The sequence below is a fragment of the Magnolia sinica genome, chromosome 6 (genome assembly GCF_029962835.1).
Source record: "Magnolia sinica isolate HGM2019 chromosome 6, MsV1, whole genome shotgun sequence".
Classification (NCBI taxonomy): Eukaryota; Viridiplantae; Streptophyta; class Magnoliopsida; order Magnoliales; family Magnoliaceae; genus Magnolia; species Magnolia sinica.
The window spans coordinates 74493749-74504302 of record NC_080578.1 but is presented as its reverse complement, the minus strand read 5'-3'; the positions used below and the strand labels follow the sequence as shown (position 1 = coordinate 74504302).

Here is a 10554-nt window from a genome sequence, read left to right as displayed (position 1 = left end):
GGCTGCAAATCAACCAGTTAATCAACCGGGAAGACAACCACAACCTTGAGTTGAGGAAGTCCAAGATGAGAATGAGGTGTATCAAGCACCCCTGCCTCGTACTTTGTGAGACTATTTACAACTGGCAGGGGTGAGCAGGCCCTCATGCATGATTTTTCCAGAAACTACAGGACATATGGATATTAAGTCAGGGGTGATCCAACTCCTTCCAAAATTCCATGGACTTGAATCTGAAAGTCCATATCTACACTTGAAAGAGTTTGACGAGATTATAACCACTTTATATTTTCCTAATATGTCTGAGGACACGGTTAGACTAAAACTCTTTCCCTTTTCTTTGAAAGAGAGAGTTCAGACGTGGTTGCACTCACTACGTCCCCGATCTATTGACACATGGAGTGACATGATAAGAGAGTTCACAAAGAAATTTTTTTCATATCATAAAATGAACACCCTTAGAAAGTCAATCATGAACTTCACCCAAAAGGAGGATGAAACATTCTTCCAATGTTAGGAGCGGTTCAAAGATCTTGTCAGTTCATGTCCACAACACAGTTTTGAAACGTGGTGCATTACACACTTTTTCTATGATGGTCAAACATCTTTCATGCGCTAATTGGTCGAGACAATGTGCAATAGGCAATTTATGAATAAAAATATCGATGATGTGTGGGACTACTTAGATAGACTTGCTGAAAATGCATAATCATGAGACACATACCCAAAATCAAGTACCACTACTAGGCCCACTCAATCAAAGGAAAGGGGCATATTATACCTTCTGAAAGAGGATGTAGATATCAATGCTAAAGTGATTAATCTCAAAAGGAAATTCAAGGCCATAGAACTAAAGAAGGATAAGGTTAGGGAAACTATTTACGGTATTTGTGCTTGCAATATTCACACAACTGAAAATTGTCCAACAATACCTGCCTTTCAAGAGGTGCTAAATGAGGAATCTAATGCTGTGAACAATTACTAAATACCTTTCAATGGACCTACCTCTAATACATACAATCCTAGTTGAAGAAATCATCCAAATTTCGGTTGTAGGAATGGACAAACTGCTACCCCTCAAGGTTTCTTCAATCAAATTCCAAATCAAGGGAAACCTCAAGAAGAACCGGTTCAAAATTCCACACAAACTCAGGAGCTTACTCAAGCAATACGAGAACTTACAAAATTTATGTAAAAGATGGATTCATGTGTTATGGTTATAGAAAGGGGGATGTTTCCTGCTCAACCTCTCCCTAATCCTAAACCGCAATATGAGATAAGTGATCCAAGCTCTTCAAATCAAATGGAGCAAGCTAAATCTACCACCACTCTTAAGAGTGGGAAGACCATTGACAAAACCATTTTGGTTAGGTTTGAAAAGCCTAAGGACCCGAAAGAGGATAACAATGATAGACCTAACATTGCTCCACAAGAATTGGAACCGGAACTTCAAGGCAAACCGATTGCCCCATTCCCCCAACAGTTGGTTGCACCAAAATCTCTCCCTAACTCTCAGGACATGTTAAAGGTGTTGAAATAGGTGAAGGTCAATATTCCTTTACTGGATGCAATTAAACAAATACCTTCATTTGCTAAATTTCTGAAAGACTTGTGTATGACCAAAAGACGGCAAAATATTCAAAAGAAAATCTTTTTAACTGAAAAAGTGAGTGTCATCCTAAAGCAAGATGTGTCATAGAAATACAAAGATTTTGGTAGCCAAACCGTCGCTTGTGTAATTTGGAACTACTGAATTAAGCACGCACTTCTTGACTTAGGAGCGAGCGTAAATCAGATCCCTTACTTAGTCTACAAACAGTTAGGTTTTGATGAATTGAAACTCACTCTAACCACATTACAACTTGATGATCACTCAGTTCGTGTACCGATGGGGGTAATTGAGGATGTGTTGGTCCAGGTTGACAGATTCTACTACCCGGTAGATTTTATCGTCAAGGATATGTAACCCATCAGTAACATGAGCATTCAAATTCCCGTGATTCTTGGTCGTTCATTCCTCACCACTTCAAATGCAACCATTAACTGCAGGAATGGAGTCATGAGTATGTCTTTCGGGAATATGACATTGGAGTTGAATATTTTTTTCAACACAGGTAAATAGATAGAGGATGATGACGATTTCCATGACATTAACATGATTGACTCTTTTGTGGAAGACAGAATAATTTTGACTTTATCCTCTAACCCTCTAGAGACGCGCCTGGCCCACTCCCATGATTTTGATGATGACATGATTAAGGAGGCAAGGGCCATGCTTGATACCTTGCTGGTACTTGAAGTTAACCAGTGAAAGCCATAATTTGAAGAATTACCCCAAACTGATGTGATACCTTTACCGTCTAACCTCAAGGCAACGAAGCTTGACCTAAAACCTTTGCCCTCTGATTTGAAATAAGCTTATTTAGGTCAAGATGAGACATACCCGGTGGTGATTTCTTCTCACCTTGAGCAAGAACAGGAGAGTATGCTCATCTCTACTCTCATTGAGCATAAAGGAGCCCTTAGATGGTCGATTACGGACCTCAAGGGAATTGACCCTTTGATTTGTACTCACCGCATTCATCTTAAGGATAATGTGAAGACCTCACGACAATCACAACGTAGACTAAATCCAAACATGAAGGAAGTGGTTAAGGCCGAGGTTCTTAAGCTATTGGATGTGGGTATCATATACCATATATCCGATAGTCAATGGGTGAGTCCAACTAAGGTGGTTCCTAAGAAGTTCGGAATCACCATCGTAGCCATTGCCAACAATGAACTCATGCCAACTAGGATCACTACTGGTTGGAGAATGTGCATTGACTATAGGAAGTTGAATACTGTCACGAGGAAGGACTACTTTCCTTTACCATTTATCAATCAAATTTTGGAAAGGCTAGCTGGTCACTCTTACTATTGCTTCCTCGATGGTTATTCGGGCTACAATCAGATCGAGATAGCCCTTAAAGATCAGAAAAGGACTACATTTACATGTCCTTACGGCACCTTTACTTACCAAAGGATGCCATTCAGGTTATGTAATGCACCCGCCACCTTTCAGCGATGTATGTTGAGTATTTTTTCTGATATGGTGGGGCAATATCTAAAGGTCTTCATGGATGACTCCTCAGTCTTTGGTCCATCCTTCAATGAATGTTTGGAAATTTTAAAAAATGTGTTAAAGCAATGTCAGGAAAAGAACTTGGTACTAAATTGGAAAAAGTGTCACTTCATGGTTCGTAAGGGAATTGTCCTTGGACACATCATCTCGCCCAAGGGAATTAAGGTAGATAAGGTTAAAATTGATCTTATCTCTAACCTACATCCACCCATGAATATAGGAGACTTGTGATCCTTTCTAGGACATGCTAGGTTTTACAGAAGATTCTGCCACGCCCCAAACTTGGAAACTGGGCTCACAGAATTTTCGATCGCCGAATCCGGTGCCGACAGCCTTCATAGTACCCCATGCTCGGCTCCTAACGCCCACATGCCAAATTCCGATCCTAGGATCTCTCATAAGAAGCATAACCACAAGTTTACCCAAATTTCAAAGGCAACATCATCATCACATATCCACTAATATAAACAGTTAAATATAGTGTTGAAAGGAAAATACATATAATAAAAATCAAAGCTCCAGAAGACAGCTGCACGCTCCAAGCTCAACGCTGTTATGACCTAACGCCACCTGCACGCATCTATCGTTCATAAGCTAATAGAAAGCTTAGAGGGTGGTGTAAGTGTGTGTGCAAGGCAAGTCTCAAGTATGCAATATCAGAGTAAGAAGAAATACTGGCAAATTCATAAGCAATATAATATCAGAGCATGCAATGCAGATCAGCTATGCAAACGTGGAGTCATAGTGAGCTAAATATCAGATGCTGAGGATGCAATGCAATATACAATTTCTAATGAACCACGATTACCATTAGCCTCGTCTAGGCCATATAAATGCATAAACATAGCAATCCAAATGCCATATGCCATGGATGTAATGCAGTACGCAGATCCTAGCGAGTCCATAATACCATCAACCTTATTCAGGATACTCAATACAGAAGCATAGTAAACCAAATGCTATGTACTGAGGATGCAATGCAATATGTGGTGCGAATGAAATGACCAAGCTGGAGTGTGAAGTCGGGATGATAGTACGTAGTATCGCAGGCTGTGGGGTCCATTACAAGGGACTTCTATCCAAACCAGTCCCATACCTAAATTTGGATAGCCAGACTCAATGTGGTAAACTCCTGATCTCAGGTTAGTCGCACGCCCCAACCGAAATCCTGGCCATTGTGAAGGTACATAATAATTAGTTGTGCACCACTAGCCTGAGTGGATAGTGAATAAATGAATGAATGAGTAAAATGATGAGTATACAACTCCTGCTCAATAAGTCCACATATCAGTATCATACATCTCTCGGATCATCACCAGGGTCTAGTACACTCTACGCCAGCTTTCCGCCCCTATCCGAGTGCACAACTGGGTAAGTGGAAGAGACCTCACTATCCGCCTGCTAATATCAGGCTCGGCTCATTGATTGCGGACTCATTCCTCAAGCTGGTCAAACTCAACTTAGATATTGTCCCCTCACTCAGGTGGGAAAGGTCACACCCCCTCCCAATCGACCACGACATAGTCCCAAACTCGGAAACCGAGCTTATAAAATTTTCGATCGCCGAATCCATCATTGACAGCCTCCATAGTATGCCATTCCCGGCTCCTGGCACCTATACACCAGGTTCCGATCCTGAGATTCTATAAGGAGGATTTCAAACATGATTTTGATTCGTAATAAGCATAATCATAAGCATAACCCACAAACAACAACCAACAACATCATCACAAATTCACTATAATCAAAACTTTTAAAGTACAGTGTATAAGAAGGGAAATACAAGACAATAATAATGGAAACTCCTGAAGCTTGTCTGTATGCTCCTACTGTAACGAGGCTATGGTTGCGTTTTAACATCACCTGCACGCATCAATCATGCATAAGCTTATAGAAAGCTTAGAGGGTGGTGTAAGTGTGTGCGTAATATGATCGTGCTCAGAATGTAATATCAGAGTAATGTGGAATCATGCTGATGAGTACATAAATGCAATCAGCCGTACCAAGGCTATGCGGTGCAAGATATGAATGCTATCAGCTATATCAAGACCATGCGATGTGAGACGCAACTCAAGCATGCTAATCCTCATCCACATATTAATGTAGCTCATCACTAGAGCATCAAATATCACTACGGTTCTCACTCTGGATAATCACTGGGGTTTAGTACACTCTAAATGGCATTGCCCCTATCCCAGGCACGCAGTCCAAGTGAGTGTAAGAAACTTCACTATCCGCCTGCCAATAGTCTGTCAATACCTATCAGGCACATCGATAGCGGACCCATTCATGAGCTAGTCAAACTCAGCCTACCAATGCCTCCTACGCTCAGGGGGGTAAGGCCACCCCCTTTCTAACCGACCACAACACAGTGGGAAACGCGGCCTCCTGGTATTTGGCCCTAGTGAGCTCATGTATCCACTCGGTCTCGATGTTGGAGTCATCCTCTAGTACCATCGGGTTTAAGGATTTTCACCCAGGGAAATCTATGGCACCCTGATGCTAGAAACAGTATTTTCGGTATCTAATCCGACCACCCACGATGGTCTGTAGAGGCCACAGCCCTGATGTCGCTAAGGTGTATAGAAATCATAATCACATAAAGGCAAAGTGCATGAGTTACATAGTCCAATCATGCATCAATCCTACGCATACTGTACACTCATGTGGGATAACTCCGCCTATTAGGGAGTCCCATAAACCACCTGCACTATGATATATGCAATGGCCAATCATATCTCATAACAAACATGCAGATGATGCGTATGGGCATGTATCATAATGCTATGCTGTCACAAACTCATAATTGGCAACAGTAGCCGTTATCGACAATCGATAGGCAACCTCGACGCAAGGCAGGGTCCATAAATGGACGGCCGATGTGGAGCAATTAAAATCAATGGGGCTGAAGCGTTTGGGTTAACCCACTAGAGAATAATGAGAAAGGGCCTAACAAGGCCTAAGGGAAGGTCATAATGTGGACATTCAACTGTCATTGCCCATCAATGTGGTCCTTTAACCAACATTGCTCCCAAGGAATGGTGCTCATAGGGTCAATCATATAATGGGTCCATAGTCTCATACAAGGGTCTAATACACATCATCATGCGCCTCGCTTATGGTGCATATATGTAGCACATTAAGCCTCACTCATGGGGCCAATATATATATATATATATATATATATATATATATATATATATATATATATATATATATATATATATATAACATCGGGCCGTATCAAATGGGTCGATTCAAATGTGTCACGCCCCAAACTCGAAAATCGAGCTCATAAAATTCTCAATTGTCGCATCTGGTGTCGACAGCCTCTGTAGTACCCCATTCTCGGCTCCCAGCGTCCATGAACCAGATTCCAATCCTAGGATCCTACAAGGAGGATTTTTCAATGTATATTTAACTCATAATAAGCATAACCACAAGTTTACCCAAGTCACAAAGGCAACATGATCATCACATATCCACTAATATAAACAGTTGAATACAGTGCTGAAAGGGAAATACATATGTCAAAAATCAAAGCTCCATAAGTCAGCTACATGCTCCAAGCTCCATGCTGCTGCAACCTAACATCACCTGCATGCATCTATCGTGCATAAGCTTATAGAAAGCTTAGAGGGTGGTGTAAGTGGGTGCACAATGTAAGTGTCAAGTATTCACTACAATGTCATAATCATACAATACCGAAAATACTGGTAATCTATAAATCGTACAATATCAGAATAAGTAGAAATACTAACAAGATCATGAATTATCAGAGTAAACAGAAATACTGACAAGATCATAAATCATACAATAACAGAGTAAGCGAAAATATTGACAAGTCCATGAGTCATACAATATCAAAGTACGCAATACAGATCAACTAGGCAAACGAGGAGTCATAGAGAGCCAAATATCAAATGCCGAGAATGTGTAAATCCTGTTAAGTCCGTCTAAGCCATATAAGTGTAGAAACTTAACAACCCAAAATGTTATATGTCTGCGGATGTAATGCAATATGCGATGTGAATGAAATGACCAAGCTGGAGTGTGAAGTTGGGATGATAGTACTAGTATCGTAGGCCACAAGGTCCATTACAAGGGACTTCTATCCAAACCAGTCTCACACCTAAATTTGGATAGCCAGACTCAATGTAGTAGACTCCTGATCTCAGGTTAGTTGCGCGCCCCAACTGAAATCCTGGCAATTGTGAAGGTACACGTAACAAATAGTTGGGCACCATCAGCCCGAGTGGATAGTGAATGAATGAATGAATGAGTATGCAACTCATGCTCAATAAGTCCACATATAGTACGATTCCTCTCTGGGATCATCACCGGGGTTTAGTACACTCCAAATGACAATGCCTCTCTCCCAGCCGCACAGTCCAAGTAAGCGTAAGAAACCTCACTATTTGCCTGGCCAATAGTCCATTAATACCTATTCGGCACGTCGATAGCGGACCCATTCACGAGCTGGTCAACCTCAGCCTAGAAATGCCCCCTGCGCTCGGGCGGGTAAGGCCACACCCCCTCCCAACTGACCACGACATAGTAGGAGACGCGGCCTCCTGGTATTCGGCACTCGGGCGCTCATGTAACCACTCAGTCTCGACGTTGGGGTGTCCTCTAGTACCAAGAGGGTTTAGGGATTTTCACCCAGGGCCATCTATGGCAGCCCGATGCTACAAATTTTCAATGTCTCGTCTAACCAACCACGATATGCCTGTAGAGGCTACGGCCCTGATGTCGCTAGGGCATGCAGTAATCATAATGCAAGATGCATGAGTCATACGAACCAGCTATGTATCAATCCTTCGCATACCGTGCGCTCATGTGAGATAACCAAATCAACCACATCTCATAACAAGCATGCAGATGATGCATATGGGCATCGATCATGATGCTATGCTGTCACATACTCATAATCGATATCAATAACCGACATTGACAATCGACCTCGACAATGTGGACATTTAACCAACATTGCCATCAAGGAATGACCCACATAGAGCCTAACATATAGTGGACCCAGGGCCTCATACAAGGGTCGAATATACAACCCCATGGGCCTCACCCAAGAGTTTAATACACATTACGATGGGCCTATCACATGGGCCTAACATATATCACAATGGGCTCCATCGCATGGACCTCAAGTGCATCACAATGGGCATCATCACATAGGCCTCAATACACGGCATCGACAATCGGAATCGGCCTATACAATCGGCCTCAACAAGTTAGAATCAATCGATAATCAAAATCGGTAAATCGGTCAGGTCAATCAATAATCGGTCATGACAATCAAAATCGATCGATACTGAGAATCAACAAACCGGTCATGTCAATGAGAAACAGCAATAGGTCACGACAATCGGGGTCGATCGATAGTCAGAATCGGCAAATCGGCCATGTCAATCCGCAATCAGTCACAACAATCAAAATTGATCAATAATCAGAATCAGTAAACTGGTCATGTCAATCGGAACTGACAATCGGTCATGATAATCGGAGTCGATCGATAGTCAGAACAAGCAAATCGGTTATGTCAATCGGCAATCGGTCACAACAATCGAAATCGATTGATAATCAGAATCGGCAAATCGATCACGTCAATCGGAACCGGAAATCTGCCATGACAATCGAGGTCGATCGATAGTTAGAATCGATAAATCGGCCACGTCAATCGGCAATCGGTCACGATAATTGAAATCGATCAATAATCAGAATCGACAAATCGATCACATCAATCAGAATCAGCAATCAGTCACGACAATCGAAATCGATCGACAATCAGAATCGGTAAATCGGTCACGTCAATCGGCAATCGATCTCGATGATCGATCGGTCAAGGCTTAAGGGAAGGTCACAATGTGGACATTAAACCATCATTGCCCATCAATGTGGATATTTAACCAACATTACTCCTAAGGAGTGGCCCACATAGGGTCGAACATACAGTGGGCCCGTGGTCTCACACAAAGGCCGAATATACATCACAATGGGCTTCACACAAGGGCTACATGTGCATCACATTGGGCCACGTCTTAGGGCCTCATATACACAATAGGGGGGCCCAGCACATGGGCCTCAGATATATTACACAGGCCACAACCCATGGGCAATATAAACATCACATTGGGTCCCATCATATGGGCCTTAAATACAAGGCAGGTGGGCCCTATCACATGGGTCTCAAACATACAACATGATGGGCCATAGAATACATTGAGGTGGGCCTCATTATCGTCAAATCGGGCCCACCATTCTAGGTGAACAATTTATACCATACATCTATTTTTAGAGATCATTTTAGTGTGTTATCCAAATGAATCATAACGGGAGGTCATCTGGGCCATACCACAAATAACCATGGAGATAATGGTTCTCACTGTTAAACTAATCACAGGGCCCACCATAAAGTTTATTCCCCATCCAATCTGATCATAAGGTCACAAAGACCTGAATTAAGGGAAAAATAAATATCATATTGATCCAAAACCACTGTGACCTAAAAAAAAAGGTTTCAACGGTGGACGTTCATTCTCCACTATTTTCTGCAGTGTGGTCCACCTGACCAACAGTTGGACAAAATATATACATAAAGGTGCGGCCTAAATGAGCAGTTGGGATATAACACATCCCCTATTTCCAGGGCCCTAGAACTTGCAGCGTACATACAGCAGCCATACTGCTCTGATGGATGACATAGATAAAACATTACATCAAGGTAGGTCCCACGACGTATACACGGCCTAGATTTCAGGCATGTACACCACGTGTGGGACCCCATCAACGTCTCTACAGATGGTTGGACGGCATAGATACAACGCATGCATCATGGTGGGTCCCGTCATAATATATATTATTATATTATATAATATTTCTCAAACAGGTGGGTCCCACATGGGCCTACCATATATATATATATATATATATAATAAGCTATATACATATATATTATAATAATATATTATTATATATATATATTGAAAAAAATCCAGCATCCAGGGTCTGGACGCTGGATGGACGATGTAGATGTAAGGATCACTCATCATGGGTGGGTCCCACGTGTGGCCCAGCCCATACAATATAATACATTATTATATATTTATATTATATCAACATACACTACATATGAGGCACGAACAACAGCCATCATCCACAACTGGATGAAACAGATGGACGGTCCCGGATCATGCTGGTGAGAGGAGCACTAGCCAACTGTCCAATAGGTGGGTCCCATTCACTCAGAATTTTGGATGACGTGGACAAGAACCATACATCACGGTGGGCCATCCAGCAAGTTCTTTTATATGTTAAGCATATCTTCACATGATTTAAGATGGTGTGGGCCACTTAAGTGCCGTGAACGGCTGATTTTTGGGGTGACCCGCTTATAAAAGGGAACCCATCAAATGCACGGT

At 42.1% G+C, this 10554-nt stretch overlaps 1 non-coding gene across 1 annotated transcript; it reads right to left on the bottom strand.

Annotated features, from left to right (window-relative positions):
* Positions 1-451: 451 nt before the first annotated feature.
* Positions 452-558, bottom strand: LOC131250409 (small nucleolar RNA R71). Its single transcript, XR_009173334.1, has one exon. It is a non-coding gene; the product is annotated as a small nucleolar RNA R71 (small nucleolar RNA).
* Positions 559-10554: the final 9996 nt, after the last annotated feature.